General features: G+C 38.8%; 1 protein-coding gene across 3 annotated transcripts in view; it reads right to left on the bottom strand.

Moving 5' to 3' along the window:
- The window catches only part of DIS3L2 (DIS3 like 3'-5' exoribonuclease 2), a 296,388-nt gene that overhangs the window by 270,577 nt on the left and 9,684 nt on the right, over window positions 1-16,127 (bottom strand). The window lies entirely within an intron of this gene.

The raw sequence follows: 16,127 nt of genomic DNA, 5'->3' as shown, positions 1-16,127 counted from the left end.
GGTCTTTCTGAAAATATCAGCATCTTAAACATGACCTTAACTTGGTAGATAAACACGCCAATGAGATGTCCTCATTGGCGAATCAACTTTCTAAAACCACTGAAAAAGACAAGGATAGAAGAGGGGAAAGTTCTGGATTACCAAGAAAAAACTGCCAAACTAATTGCTCTGCAACTCCAACAATTTAATAAACCAACCCCTCCAAATAATAAAAAATACCCAGGGTCCAGATCCAAAGGCTTGCTTCTTTTGTAAAAGGCCAGGGCATTTTAACAAGGATTGCCACAAATACAAACAATGGCAAAGGGAAAAAAAAATGGCTGCAGCTCCACCCAGACAGGGCCCTGGAGTTGTAGGCTGGAGCACAAAAGCATAGGGATACTCCGGAGAAATAAAGAGGACATTCTCCCTATTAAAGACTAGCCAATTAGGGGAAATAGATATTAAAGTTGGGGACAATTACTTAGAGCTTTGATACAGGAACAACCCTTTCAGTCCTCAAACCCAACATCCTTTCAATGTCCCCTTCCTGGAGACAAGAACATGTCCCATAGGTAGACGACTGGATCAAGAAACTGTGGTACATTTATACAATGGAGTATTACGCAGCCATAAAGAAGAATGAAATCTTACCATTTGCAACAACATGGATGGACCTAGAGAACGTTACGCTAAGTGAAATAAATCAGACGGAAAAAGACAAATACCATGTGATCTCACTTATATGTGGAATCTAAAGAATAGAATAAATGAATAAACTGGTCATATAACAGTCCCCAAATCTTTACCTGTCCGTTTTCAAATAGGACCCTTCTCTGGTACGCATCAATTTTTACTTGTCTTTCTGCACCACACTAATTCATGCGTTAGGAGATTTTCTAGAAATCTACCAAGATCGTATTTCGTTTTCCCCAAAAGAGGAGATAGGATTAGATTTAACCTCCTCAAATGATAAGGCAAAATCCGAAAAGAACCATTTCTAACCCCCATCTATATCTTAATTTTATCCAACAATCCTCACCCAGCCCTCCAAGACTATCTCTGAACAACACAATCGTCCACTGATACAGGGAAAATCCACTTGGCACCCCCATCAAGATTCAAATAGATCTTAATACACCTTTGCCTAACATAAAGTAATACCCTCTAGATCCTAAGGCGCTGGCAGGAATTCAGCCCCTACCAGAGGAATGTTTAGCTCTGGGACTCACTGTCCCTTGCACCCGTCCCTGTTACACCCCTATCCTCCTGGTCCAGGAGCCTAATGGAAGGGAATGGTGACGTGACCAAGAGATTCAAGCCATCAATCACACAGCTATTCCCCGGCATCCTGCAGTTCCTGACCCCCGTATTCTCCTAGCATCCCTCCTCAGACTTGTTTCTCTGCCATAGACCTCTGCAGTGCCTTTTTCAGTGTTCCAGTTTATTCAAAAGTCAGTATTTATTTGCTTCACTTGGAAAAAAACAATACACCTGGACTATCTTACCCCAGGAGTTATTGAAAGTCCCACTCATTTTTCTCCAATTCTTCAGGCCGATCTCAAGGAGACTGTTTTTCCCTCACTTCGATATATAAATGATCTACTTCTATGATCCTGCCATAAACAGGCCTGCCTACCAGACAGGCTCCATTTATTACATAATCCAGCTCTAAAAGGACATAAGGTCACTAAAGAAAAGTACAATTCTGCCAGCTTTCCGTAAAATTTTTAGGGCATCTCCTTACCACAGAGGGCCTAAACCGTGATGCTTTCCAGATACAGGGTCTATTAGTTTTCTCCAAACCCCAAACTAAGACAACTTGGAAGGTTCTCAGGACTTGCAGGCTGCTACCTAACTGGCTGCCTAACTTTTCCTGACTCTCCCAAACGTATACAAGTTCTTGATAGCTTCTTCTCCAGACCCCCTATAATGGAACAACGAGGCTGAACAACATTTGACGAATTTAAAGGAACGACGCATTCAGGCACCAATGCTAGGGCATCCAAATTATAATCTTCCCTTCTCGAGCATGAGAGGGAAGAACATGCATTAGGTGTGCTTATTCAGCCCGCCCACAGACACCCCCGCCCTAAGGTACTAGGGTACTAGGACCAAAAGTTAGACACACACCCCAGCCCAGGGCCTGCCACCCTGCCTTAAGGCAACAGCCGCCACATTAACCCATAATCCTGAAGCAGTATATATTCCCTTATGTTTTAACTATCAATTTTGCTTAGTATCCTATGTCCTGCCACTTTTAACTTCCTGCATCCTAGTAATCCAACCTTTATAAACTTTTGCCACCGGGGCTAAATAAAACCCCTGTCAAACTTTGGTCTCATTTCCCTCCACCACAGAACAAGAGGGACCCAGAGCAGGAGTCATACCACTCTGGCAACAACAATGGACTAAAAAAAAAAAAAAACAATATCGTTGCATTTTACAAAATTCGACGAAAAGGGGGAAATGAGCACTTATAAGAACTGGAATATAATTTGCAGCCCAACATTTGGACATTTTGCAGTTTAAACTCTAAAGCTGCGTATGAGGCATGATTTGGCTCTTTTGCGCTCTGAAACTGCCTGCAGGGTAAACAGCCCCCGGCCCTGCTTGTGCAGTTTGAGAAATCGTACCTCCCATGCAGCTGATAAGCAGCACCCCCTACACTGGAACTGCTCAATCAAAAGCCTTTGTTCTGTGAGCCTGATCCAAAACTAGGGCGATGATCAATGCTAATCATATATGACCTGTCTTCTTACCATTGAAAGTTCAGTTGCCCCACCAATCAGACAATGAATGATGTAAATTTATAATGTCGTTTCCCTAACAACCCTTCTCTTCAATAATCAGCTCCTTACAACTTACGCCTTTTAAAAACCCCGTTTCCACGCTTCCATCTCAGAGTATGTCTTCAGTTCATACCAAGGGCTACCTTCTCTAATTTGCAAATCATATACGAATAAAATTATTTTAATTTTTTCTGGAATTTTTGTTGCTACCCTGAATCCCATAGTCAGTTAACCCTTCCTAATGTGTAGCTCTGATTATGTCACCACCCTAATGAAATCTCATGCCACTGCCTCAGAAGGTCCCTCAGCGTCTGCTAACATTACTTGCTACTTTTATGTCTCTTCAAACATCCTTTCATGCCTAATTACTTTGACTGAAACATTCACTTGTTCACCCATTCACTCATTTAGCAAAAGTGTATCGAGCGCCTATGCGGGATCAGGTATTATCCTTGACCCTAAGGAATACAACGGAAGAAAAGAAAAAGAAACTCTGGCCTGGTTCTCTTGAAGCTTACAGTCTAGGATGGAAGAAAGATGTTACTCAAACAATGATACAAATTGATGTGTAATATCAAACTGGAGTGGGAAAGTATATAACACACTCAAGGACTATGGCTACAGCTCAGAGAACAAAGGAGAAAATATGGTAAGATTATGCTGGAGGAAAAGCAGGGGCCACACCATGCTGGAACTTGCCAGGGAGATTAAGAATTGTGGTTTTTTTATCTTACAAGCAATGGGGAAGTACTGAAGTATTTCAGTCAGGCGGATGACATGATCAGATTTAAATTCTGATAGGATCCTGCTGGCTTCAGGGAAGAAAACGGGTTAGCGATAGGGAGATAAGAATGAATGGGCCCCCATTCACTCTTACCCCCCATCTTAGGGTACTTGAGCAGACCATGTCAGAAATGATGGTACTGAGATCAAGAAATTTTAATAGAGAAATAGTTAAGAGGCCAAATCAACAAAACACGGTGAGGGGCGGACATTAAGGGTAAGGGGATAACTTCATGTTTTCTGGCTTATACAACTGGATGGATGATGGTGACATTTGCTGGGACAGGATTAGTGGCCTGGGGGAGAGGGGAGGAGAGCGTCAGCCAGTTTGGGACACACTGAGTATGAGGTAACCTCGCAACACCAACAGATGATATCAAACAGGCAGCTGGATATACAAGTCAGGAGCTCAGAACATCTGGGCTGAGGTCAAATTTGGGAGTCGCCAGAGAACGAACCGTAACTGAAGGCACGAACACCGATGAGATCAGTCTAGGGAGAGAGTGTGCAGCAAAAAGAGAAGGAGCCCCGGACTGAGGCTGGAGGAGCCTCCCAGTGCAGGCATCAGGGAGAAGAAAATCCGAATTGTAGAGGAAGAAAGAATGGCCTCCTCAGAAGGAGAGACAAGAGAAAACTTGGGAGAGCGTGCTGTCAAGAAAAGCCAGGTTTTGAGAAGGTAGTGGGCCATGAAGTCACACACTGCTAAGAGAAGAGAAATGAAAAATTAAGTGTTCACCAGACTCAACAACATGGATGTCACAGGGAGCTTGGCGAGAGCCATCTGAGTAAAGCAATGGGAGGAACCACCGAAGAGAAATAAGCTGAGGCATTAACGGGCAGAGAGAGTGTGGAACTAAGGAGACCCGTCTACTCTTTTGTGAAGTTTGGCTACGAAGAGAGAGAGGTGAAATCGAAAGACAAGGGTTCCCACTTGTTCTTGTTGTTGCTGTTTTTCAATAAAGGGGAATCTTGAGTGTGTTCAAATACTGACAGGAAGGAACAGATGAGAAGGCGGGGCCAAAGATAAATGACAGCTCCTATGGGGGGGGTGCATTTGGAGTACCACTCCCCCAACACCCTCCTCAAGCTCACACAATTCACCCATCCTCCACTCCACCCTTACTCCTAAAATTGTACCCACTACAGAACAGCTCAAATTCCACATCCTCGCCCCTCTGTGAACCTCAGCTAATTTCTCTAGCTCTTAGGGATGCCTTCTCTGCAACTCCCCAGTGTACTGTTGTCCACATTTATCTGACCACCATCCTTTAGCAGGTTCCGCAGAATATACACTGGGAAATAAACATCCTACTTCCTGCCCAGCTCATGTCCTACCCCCCTTAACACAACCTTCCTGACCAGCCCAGAGCAAAGTAGCACCTCCCTTGTAAAGTCCTGAACAATGACATCATTCAGCATGTTAAGTATTTAAGATCCTCGAAGGTAAGCTCCACGAGTGTGGGGTCTTGTCTGTCTGGTTCACCACTGTATCCCCAGTGCCTAGTAGGGCGGGCACCCAGGAAATGTTTACTGAATGAAGTAATTAAAAGAGATGTAAGTTATTGAAGAGTAGGGACTACGTCTTATGCCTATTTGTACACAGTGCCCTACGAAGAAGACAATGAATAAATGTTCTTGATAATATGATGATAATTTACTATGGCCTAATGTCACAATGGAAATTAAAAAGACAAAATTTTACAATATGCCTGACACTGATGAACAAGTATGAAAAGCCTCTGCAATGTTTCTTAACTCTAAAAGATAATAATAATTGTCCTCAAAATATTTCCCCAAATTCCAGACCTTAAGAAAACCCTTAAAGACAATCGAACTATCTTTGCCCTGCTTGTGAAATTCTTTTATAAATTCATATAACACTCTAAAATCTCAGTGCCTATTTAAGATTTATCTGAATTCCGGAGTTTAGTATGTTCACATCGTGATAATACACAGGAGCACATCGGTAACGGCAGGAAGCATATGAAGGATATTGTTCGGGTGGAGCTAAGTGTCATCTCCCTGCCTCATAAAGACAGAATTGTCATTCAAGTACCAGAGTTCTGATCATAAATAACAACAAATATAAGATTTGCGAAGAGGCAGCATACAAAACCAAACTCGAAAGAGATCACCCAAGGGTCTTCTCTCAAAGATCAGCTTTGCTACCAAATCAGGCCCCAACATGTTATGAGGTGGAAATTGCTTCACTTTCCAACAACTAGCTTCATTTCTCATGTGTATTTGTACAGGATTTATTTTAAATTCAATCTCCTGTTTCTCTCCCATATTTTATTACCACAATTAAAGTCATATACAAAATTACTAAATTGGAATGAATAAGATTACTTCTTATGCATTACAGACTTGCACACCAATTGGTACTTTCACCCCCCTGAAATTCACTCTATCTTCTCTTCTGGGGATAAATGTGCAGACTTTGGAGACAAATTCTAGACAAAGTAGCAAAGGCTCAGGTTAAACACAAGTACCTTCAGAAACAAGAAGAAATCTCTCTTTATCCATTGGGGGACTGAACAGAGAAACTTGTGAAATATGAAACAATATGAACTAAATGAAAACTTCATTTTTTAATGGAAATCAGAATCTAAAGAATAGGAAGGCACTCATTGATGTCAGAATTCATGTTCAGCTCTAAATAGTAAAAGCAAGTGTAAAAAAACAAAGAATTTCATTTTCATAACATGTGAGAAATCACACTGGAACAACTCTGCCGTGATCAGTAAACCTGGGCAATAACAGGATAAAATAATATTCTCTCCTGAAGTAATTCAGCGGTGGTACTTGAGCGGCACTGAAAAAGCCACTCCTGTAACATCTGTTTCATTAACTCCTGGCCCTCGCTACCAAACAGTCTGTCTGGGATCTTAGCACTTTTCATTACTTTTGGGGAGACTTTATCTTTTTATTTTGAAAATTTTAAAATATACACAAGGTAGGAAAAAAGATTCAATGACTGCATGCTCATCACTGAAATTCAACAATTACCAATTAGCCAATGTTATTTCACCACACACTCATACACACACACACACACACACACACACACCTCTCCCAGGTACACATATACATACTAAATTATACGGGGGCATGTGGGAAGACTTCTAAATTCCCTGCTAAAAATTCTAAATTACAGTTCATAAATGGCAAAATATTCATTCAACAAACAATTCAGCAACAACTACTACTATCATCACTTAGCACTGTTATTTACATAAAGCATAAATTTTACAGAGCAAGGTTATCATACAGGGTCATCCAAATTTCATACTGTGTGTGATACAGAAGCAGCTCTTTAGCAGAACTGAGAAATAACTCATCTGCCAGCTACATGCATAATTGAAATGGTAATCAAAGCCATCACCTACCCACATACACTAATCTCAAAATTAATGAGACAAAGGAAAAAGTTGCACACGGCCAATTTTACCACGGCAATTTGGAAAAATGTGTGACTTTCAAAATCTACAATCAACTGAACAAAATGACTAAAAATACAAGAATTGAAAGTAGTTTTCCCTAGATTCATATTTTTTCAAATAGAATGTCAGTTTTCGTGAAAACAATTTTTTTAGTTTTACACAACAGATTAATATCAACCTGGCTTCTGTGTCCGTTCTTTCTTTAAAAAAAAAAAAAATCTATCAGTGACATCGTTACTTTCCCCTTGGGAAAGTCTTGCTACACCAATGCCTACTCTCGGGGCTGTAGCTAAAACCATCTGGAATGTACTACCTTCACACTCGTGCAGCCCAAGCGAGGCCGAGGACCACAACACAAGGTCCCTGAAGTGTGCTGCAGACACCCCCAGAGGAACCCAGCAGGCACAAGCAGTTATACCGACCCATGCAAGTCACAGAGAATTCTAGCGTTATTCAAGGCATCTGGAGGAATGATGGCACAAAACTCCAAAGAGCTAAATGACCAAGACTAAATCCCATGCACAGATAGAAACATGGGGAAAGTCTAATGAGCCCTAAGCCAACCTGCCGATTTTGAAGCTAGTCTGTCAGCTGAGTGCCCTGTACTGGGGGACCTGAGCGGCCCTACAAGACCAAGGGACGGTAGCCCTCCATCTGTGGAGAAATCGTGTTCCACATTCACGTCTTTCAACCGGACTGAGTGTGTCAGATGGTGATCTAGGGCTTGTAGCTTTTCAAAATTCCACATTTCCCAGATAAAAACCTCTACCACCCACAAGGGCATCACCATGGAGTTAAGAGTTAATAACAAAACAAGTAACCAAAATAATTCCAAAAATACTGAAATGCAACTAAGACAGACCTGTGGCATTTCTTGATCTTGCTGCTTCAAAAAGAGAGCTCAACACAGCAGCACTGGAATCCCTGCTTGCAGAGGAGAAAGAACAAACTGAGGCCTATGGGACCCGGGGAAACACACGGGGTACACTTCCCTTGCAGAGCCCAGTTTCCCAGTGTTGACGCAGTCCTGCTGAGCAGAGGTGCAGAGTGGGGGACGCTGGCTCCACAGCAAAATTCGGAATCCCAGGAATATTTTCAAAGTTCGTGCTCCAAGTGTTCAACTTGTCATGTATGGGGACGCTACCTCACTAAGCTCTTGCTGCCTCTAGACACACATCAAATATAAAACCTACATTCATACAGAGCACAGTCCATTAATCCAGATGAGAGGATCTCCAAGTTCAGATTCTCACAGAAACTAATCTTGCCAAACCCATACACACGTATTTTGTGTTACTTCATACGGTAGTGACCTTAAAAGAAATTCAGAAAGAATAAAGCATATTTTAATCTCCATCTAATTACAAAGAACAACTCCCAAACAGATCAGAGATTAGAAAACAACCTTCCTTCAGGGATACTGGAGCTCTTTCTCAGAGACAATTAACAAAGACTGGACCAAGCATTGAAGAATGTGCTGGAAGAAACAATCCTTACCTGGCCTGAAGGACAGACAACTTAACAGAGTTTCCGCTAACCTCTCATTTCTAATTTGCTAAGACAACCATCTATTTGATGTTTAAAACTTAATTTCAAATAGTTAATACTGAAAAGTATCTGCATCGTCATTCCATTTTATAAAATTCAAAAACACGCAAAATTAAACAACTTAAGGATATAAACTATGCAGTTCAAGTACGAAGAAAATACAGAATTCAGGTTACCTCTGAAAGGGGAAGAGGTAGGATTAGGAACAGGATCATAAAGAATTCAATGGCAATGACAATTTCTTCTTAAACTAGGTGTTTGGGTACATGCGTATCCACTGTCCTATTATTCTGTATACCTTACATATATTTTGCATACATTATTTTGTAACTCCGCAGCATTTAATAAAACATCAAATTTTAAAACAAACAAGACTACAGAATGCATGTAAAGACATACCGATATGTAGTCTTTTGACTCTAGATTCAACCTCAGCCACTGGAAATCTGTTTGGTTCTATTCATGTCCTTCTAAGTAGTCACCTGTTAGGAGTTAGCAAAATCCTTGATTTTCATCTTTTCTTCTGCAGTTGCATTAACGAGGAGATTCATGGGGGCAGGGAGAGCAAACAGCAGAGGGCAATGCACTCTTTGATCCAATTCACTGAGAACAACTAGCATTCACTTCAGGGAGCTCCAGCAAAGAGGTCACTTGCCAGAGCTCAAGAGTAAAAAGGTTTGCTTAAGATAATTAAGAGTGCTGCAGGAAGAATGACGTGACTGGAACAGTAAGATATTTTTCCATTAATTATTTTTTAACTGATTGAAATTCAGTGAAACCCTCATTAAAATCTCAGCTCTCAATTCTTTTGAGATACAAAGATTAGAGTGAGTCCAGTTGAGCACTCGTCATGTCAGAGCCAATTCTGCACGTGGTGGGCAGCTGTGAGTTCCAGGACAGTACCACACATACTCCTCCCTACCAGCCAGAAGTTACAACGTCCAGAGAACCAGCCCTAGGCTCTGCCCACAACACTACCATCTGAGCATTCCTTTCATTAAAAAAGTGCAAGATTACACAACGACCCTTAAGTTGAAGTAAGATTCTGGATGCTTGAGGAAGTGGGATACTCTTGGAGTATGGTCAAATGACAGCGGAGACAATCAATAAAGGAATTCACATAAAGCACTCTGACTTCCTTGAAAGGAATTTTATGAACACAGGATTTAAAACTTCTTACACAACAAACAATGCAATCACAAGTACCAATAAAGGAGAACTAAGGATGCTATAGTAAGAAAATGTTATTAATCAATCAACAACCTGTAAATTAATCGTGTGCAAGACAGTACTAAGTAATGAAAGGAAATTTTAAAAGATATCATCCCTGTGTCAGAAGCACACAGCAGTTGAAGAGACAAGATGTATATTAATAAAAAGTTGTGTTAAAGCCAGACATCAAAAATGCTCCCCAGTTCAGTCCAACCTCCCTAGTCATCTGCTTTCCATAATCACACCCAGTTCAGCTAAACCCATGCCCCACCCTCCAACCTCACGCACTGTAGTATCCTCTTGTCCCCTCCTCTAATGCCTTACCCTCCTTAGAGCAACCTGCAAAATCTGACCTGCCCTTCAAGGTGCATCCCAAAAGCTTCCTGCCTCCTTGGAAGTCTTTCATAACCTACACACTCCCTTCTCATCTTTCATAATTCTTCTCTTTCTATTATGGTGCCTTACCTACTCTTACTCCTGTTTCAGTTCTTTATTTGCCTTATCCCTTCTACTGAAGCAGGAGTAATGGAAAGAGCAGAATTTGTGGGGGGAAAAACTAGATTAAACCTGAGTATTAACTGTCTGAACATGACCAAATCAAACCATTAAACTTTCTCAAGCCTGTTTCCAAATATATGGAATAGGGATATTATTATGTATCTAGCATTATTTCTTTAATAAATATGATGTGTTTATGTGAGAGAGACAGACAGACAGACAAGAGACACAGAAAGAGAAAGGCAGAGAGGAAGAGATAATGTAGAAATATATGGGAATACTTTTTTAAAAGGATAGGAAAGTAGTAGTTATTAGAAATGTATCCCATATGTTCAAAAAGTTAGAGGAAAGATTGAACAGTTTAAGAGACATCAAAGATATAAAAAAAAAAATCCAAATCAAACTTCCAGAGATAAGAATTATGATGCTTGAGATGAAAAGCAAACTGGATGCAATTAACAGCAGATTAGACACTGCTGAAGAAAAAATTAGTAAACTTGACAATATAGCAATAGGAACTATGCAAAATGAAAAACAAAGAAAAAAAGAACAGAGCATCAGTAAGCTGTGGAACAACTTCAAACAACCTAATATATGTGCAACTGGAATCTGCAAAGGTGAGGAGAGAGGTGGAGAAATAAAAAACATTTGAATAAATAGCTAAAATTGTTCCAAATCTGATAAAAACTATAAAATCATAAATCCAAGTTCAATGACACAAATCACAAGAAATGTAAAGAAAACAATACCAAGAGAAGCATGATCAATTTTCTTTTTTCAATTAGTTTCAGATGTACAAAACAATGTAATAGACATTTATCATTTATATCCCTCATAAAGTGATAACCCTCTCCCCCAATCTACTACACCTCTGACATCACATACAGCCATTACATTTCCACTGTCTCTAATTTTCTTAAAACCAATTTAAAGGGAAACTCTTAAAAGCAGCAGAGAAAAAGGACATACTAGGTACAGAGAAACAAGATAACGATGTCAGATTTCTTGTCAGAAACAAGCAAGATAGAAGACAGTGAATCAAAATCCTTATAGTGCTGCTAGAAAAAAACTATCAATCTAGAATTCGTTATGCAGCAAACATATCTTTCAAAAACAAAGTCAAAATACAAACTTTTTCAGACATGTGAAAGCTGAAATAATCATCACCAGCAAATCCAGAAACATTAAAGGGGGCACTTAAACAGAAAGTGATTATAGATGCAAACTATTCCAGAAAATAAAAGGAAAGGTAACAGTACTTCCCAACTCATTCAAGGTTGCCAGCATTACCCTGATACTAAGACAAAAACAGAGACATTACAAGAAAAAATATCTCACACCAGTATGTACAACCATATAACCATAGATGAAAAAACCTTTTTTTTCTTAATTTTAGGAAATCAGTTCCAGTAATATATAAAAAGAACAGTACATCAGGATCAAGTAGAGTTTATCTCGGGAATGCAAGCTTAGCTCTAACATTTGAATGTCAATGTAATTCACCATATTAACAAATGAAAAATGAAAAACACATGATTTCAGTAGACTCAGAAAAAGCATGACAAAACCCTACATTCATTTCTGATAAAAACTCTCAGCAAACTAGGAATAGAAGGAATGACTGAAAAAGAGTATATACAAAAAGCCTACAGCTATCATTATACTTAACAGTGAAAGTCTGAATGCTTTCTTCCTAAGATCAGGAACAAGACAAATATGTCTGCTCCCACCACTTCTATTTAACATTGTACTGGGAATTACAGCCACTGCACTAGGAAAAAGAAATAAAAGATCACAAGGAAGAAGTAAAATTGTCTATATTCACAAATGACATAATCTTTATGTAGAAAACCCAATGGAATCTATAAAAAAGCTACTAGAATAAGTGAGCATAACCAGGTTGACAGAGATCGATGTACAAAAATATATCATATTTCTATATACGAGCAACAAATATTCAAAACTAAAAAAAAAACACCATTTCAATAGTATCAAAAAACATATAATACATAGGGATAACTGTGACACAAAAAATGTGCAAGATTTGCCCAGTGAAAACTACAAAATATTGCTAACAGAATTTTTTTTTAAAAGAAAGAAATTAAAAAAAAAAACTAAACTGAACAAATGGAGATCACAGCATGTTCAGGGATTGGATGCCTCAACATTGTTAAGATAACCATTTTCCCCAAATTGATCTACAGATTCAATACAATCCTAATCAAATTCTCAAGCAGACTTTTTGGAAAAGCTAACAAAGCTAAAATTAACATAGAAATGAAAGGACCTCAAAATCTGGGGGGAAAAAACAGCTGAAGGACTTCCACCATCTGACTTCGCCTTCTTCAAAACCTACAGTAATCAAGTCAGTGTGGTATTGGCGTCAAGATAGACACATCGATCAACAATGAAATAGCGAGTCCAGCAATAAAACCACACACACATAAGCAGATTTTCAACCTAGGTACAACCTATACACAAAGCTATTTGTATATAGGTGAACAGCCTTGTCAACAAATGGTTCTAGAATAGTTGGGTTCCATATGTAAAAAAAGAAATTTACTCCATACTTTGCCCCATACATAAAAACTAACTCAAAGTGGATCATAGATCTAAATGTAAAACCTAAAACTAAAACTTCTAGAACTTAGGAGAATAACTTTGTGATATTAACTTAGGCAAAGATTTCTTAGATAAATCAACAAAAAGCATAATCCATAAAAGAAAAAAATTATAAATTGGACTTGATCAAAATTAAGAACTTCTCTCTTCAAAAGACACCATTAAGAGAATGAAAAGAGTAGGAGAAAATATTTGCAAAACTTATGTCTGAGAAAGGACTTGCATCCAGAATATATAAAGAACTTCTAAAACCAGTAATACGAAAACATAAAACCCAATTAAAAATGAACAAAAGATTTGAACAGACACTTCACCAAAGAAGCTATATGGATAGCAAATAAGTTCATGAAAAGATGTTCGGCATCACTAGTCATTAGGAAAATGCAAATTAAAATCACAATGAGATACCATTAAAAATCAGAATGTTTAAAATTTGAAAGACTGACCATACCAAGTAGCCAGGATGTGGAAGAATCAGACCTCTTATACACGGCTGGTGGGAATACAAAATAGTACAGCCGCTTTGAAAAAACCTGACCGTTTCTTTAAAAGTTAACCATATGCCTATGGTATGATGCAGCCATTCTACTCCTGGGTATTTATGTAGCCAAGAGAAATAAAAGTGTATGTCCACACACAGACTTGTGCACAGTTTCACAGCAGCCTTGTTACCAAAACTGGAAACAATATGTCCATCAATAGTGAATGTACAGCCATTCAAACTGTGGTACATCCAGCCAAAGGACTATTACACAGAATTAAAGAGGAATCAACTGATACTTTAAAAACATGGATAAATCTCAGAATAATTATAGTGAATGAAAGAAGCATAACTCCATACTATATGATTCCACCTACATAAAATTCTAGGAAATGAAAATTAATACACATGCGAAAGATCAGTGGTAGTCTGAGCTATAGGTCAGGGAGCCAGGGATATGAGGAAAGCTTTGGGGGTGATGGCTATTCTCATTCTCTTGTTTGTGAGGGTAGTCTCATGACTCCACACATGTCAAAACTTAACAAATTGTACATCTTAAATATGTACAGTTTATAGTATGTCAACTATACCTCAATAAATCAGCTTTTAACAAGTATGGTCTTAACCAATAATTACTAATCCTTCATAACACAAATTGGGCCCTACTTCATTAAAAATTATTCCGTTAATAATGTGTATTTTTGTCATAAAATTCATAAGGCATCCTTACTTCCAAACTATTAAGAAAGACTGAACAAAATTTGAACTGACAAAATTCAGTAAATCATAAAGAAAATTTGTGTCTTTTTGGAACAAAAGATCTCTGAACAATTCAAATATTTTTTCATTAAAAAAAACTTAAAATAGCTAAAAAGAATAACAAACCATGTGAACCATGTAGCATTAAACAAAAATAATAATGTGCTATTATCTCCTTCCTGGTATGGTTGCTGCTACAGCTTCATGTTCAATGCAATCCTTTAAAACTGATGAAGGCTGACCTTGGCAAAGAGAGAAATGAGGAACTATTGCCCATGTAGGGAAATGCTCTCTAAATGAGGTGAAGTTAAACAGAAATGTTTGGGGCTTTTCTCTGAATCCCTCAGCACCTAGACAATCACTACAAACCCCCCTTCCTCAGCAAAGCCTAATGGGAGATAGACACGATCCAATTTCATTAAAGGAAGCCTGTAGAGGAACCTAGGAACAGGGTTCTTCAATTAGTATCATGCAACTTCCTGTCTCCTCCTGCTTGGGGTACCCAAGCTCTCATGGGGTACCCAAGCTCTCAAATCTACCAGATACTCCAACAATGCCTTTCCTTCATTTCAAGGATTTTTTAAGCCACAGGGAACAGGTAACTTCCTAGTATATCAGTCTACTATATCACTTGCCCTTTTCTTTATCAATCCTATAGTACAGTGTTTTCCCGAGAAGAAGACCTAGCTGGACTATCAGCTCTAATGCGTCTTTTGGAGCAAAAATTAATATAAGACACAGTCTTATATTACATTATATTATGTAAGACCGGGTCTTATATTATAGTAAAATAAAACCCGGTCTTATATTAATTTTTGCTCCAAAAGACGCATTAGAGCTGATGGTCCGGCTAGGTCTTCTTTTCGGGGCAACACGGTATGTATGTTGACGCTCTCATGAGCAGCGTAAATACCTACTGAAATCGGACCCTGATGTAGGGCAGTAGCATGATGCACTGTGATGATGGAAGGAATATGGGCTTTGGAATCACAGACACGTGGGTCCATACTCTGGTTCTAACACTTATTGCCTAATGCTCAATTTTCTCAGCAAGAGTTAAATCATCTTTCTCATTGGACAACAATTGGTATTAAATGACATAATGCATGTGAATTACTTGACACATAGGAAGGAATCCATAAATTATAATCCCCACAATAAACCACAATTTTAAACACTGGGGGGAAAAGGTAAGTTTTTTTGCAAGGGGGGACTATCAATTGACTAAACTTGACCAATTCTAGCCTCAACACAAGAATTAATCACATAACTCAACTCTGAGGCATCACTGCTATGGTTCCAAATCAAATGCTATCTGAAAAGTCTCCTCGTTGTCAAATCTTTCTCTCCTGTTACATGACACAAAGGAGCATCCTTGGCAGTTCCACCCAACACCCACCTTCAGTCTAATAAACGCAACAAGTATCCTGGCCAGGTCTCCCTGACATCACCTGTAACGGTATAGATGGCTGCATCTCAGAGGGATCTCCGGACCCATTCCAGGCCCACAGTTTGATTTGTACATGTGCTCAGTAGTATTTGACTGAAAATGAACTTTATTTCCCACAGCAACTTCCCATAAAAAACAAAAAAACTTTTTGAAGGTTAAAATAAGAGAACATTCTAAAAGTTGAATGGTTAAAATAAGAGGACATTCTAAAAGTTGAATTCTATGAGGCTGAACTTACATTACAGGAAAGCAAAGCCTGGGAACTGGGAAAATGCAAAGAAAAGTTTACAAATCTTCCTCACACAAGAAAATGCTTACACTTTTCTTGCCCTTAAAATATTGAGCCATCTCAAAATCACTTCTGTTCCAATACCCAAAATCAACTGGCTCATAGGCATTCTGAGATGAACACTACAAAATGTGGTACAAATATGATTCTTTCAAAAATTTGCCTCAAATTAGCTAACCCAAAAAGTTAAATGCATTAGGTTTTTCATTTCTGATGTGTTGGTTTTTTTCATTAGATTTCATCAAAATTTACAGAGGAACCCAAGTATTCA

This window comes from Rhinolophus sinicus, linkage group LG01 (genome assembly GCF_036562045.2).
Source record: "Rhinolophus sinicus isolate RSC01 linkage group LG01, ASM3656204v1, whole genome shotgun sequence".
NCBI lineage: Eukaryota > Metazoa > Chordata > Mammalia > Chiroptera > Rhinolophidae > Rhinolophus > Rhinolophus sinicus.
This window is presented reverse-complemented; position numbering and strand designations above follow the sequence as displayed.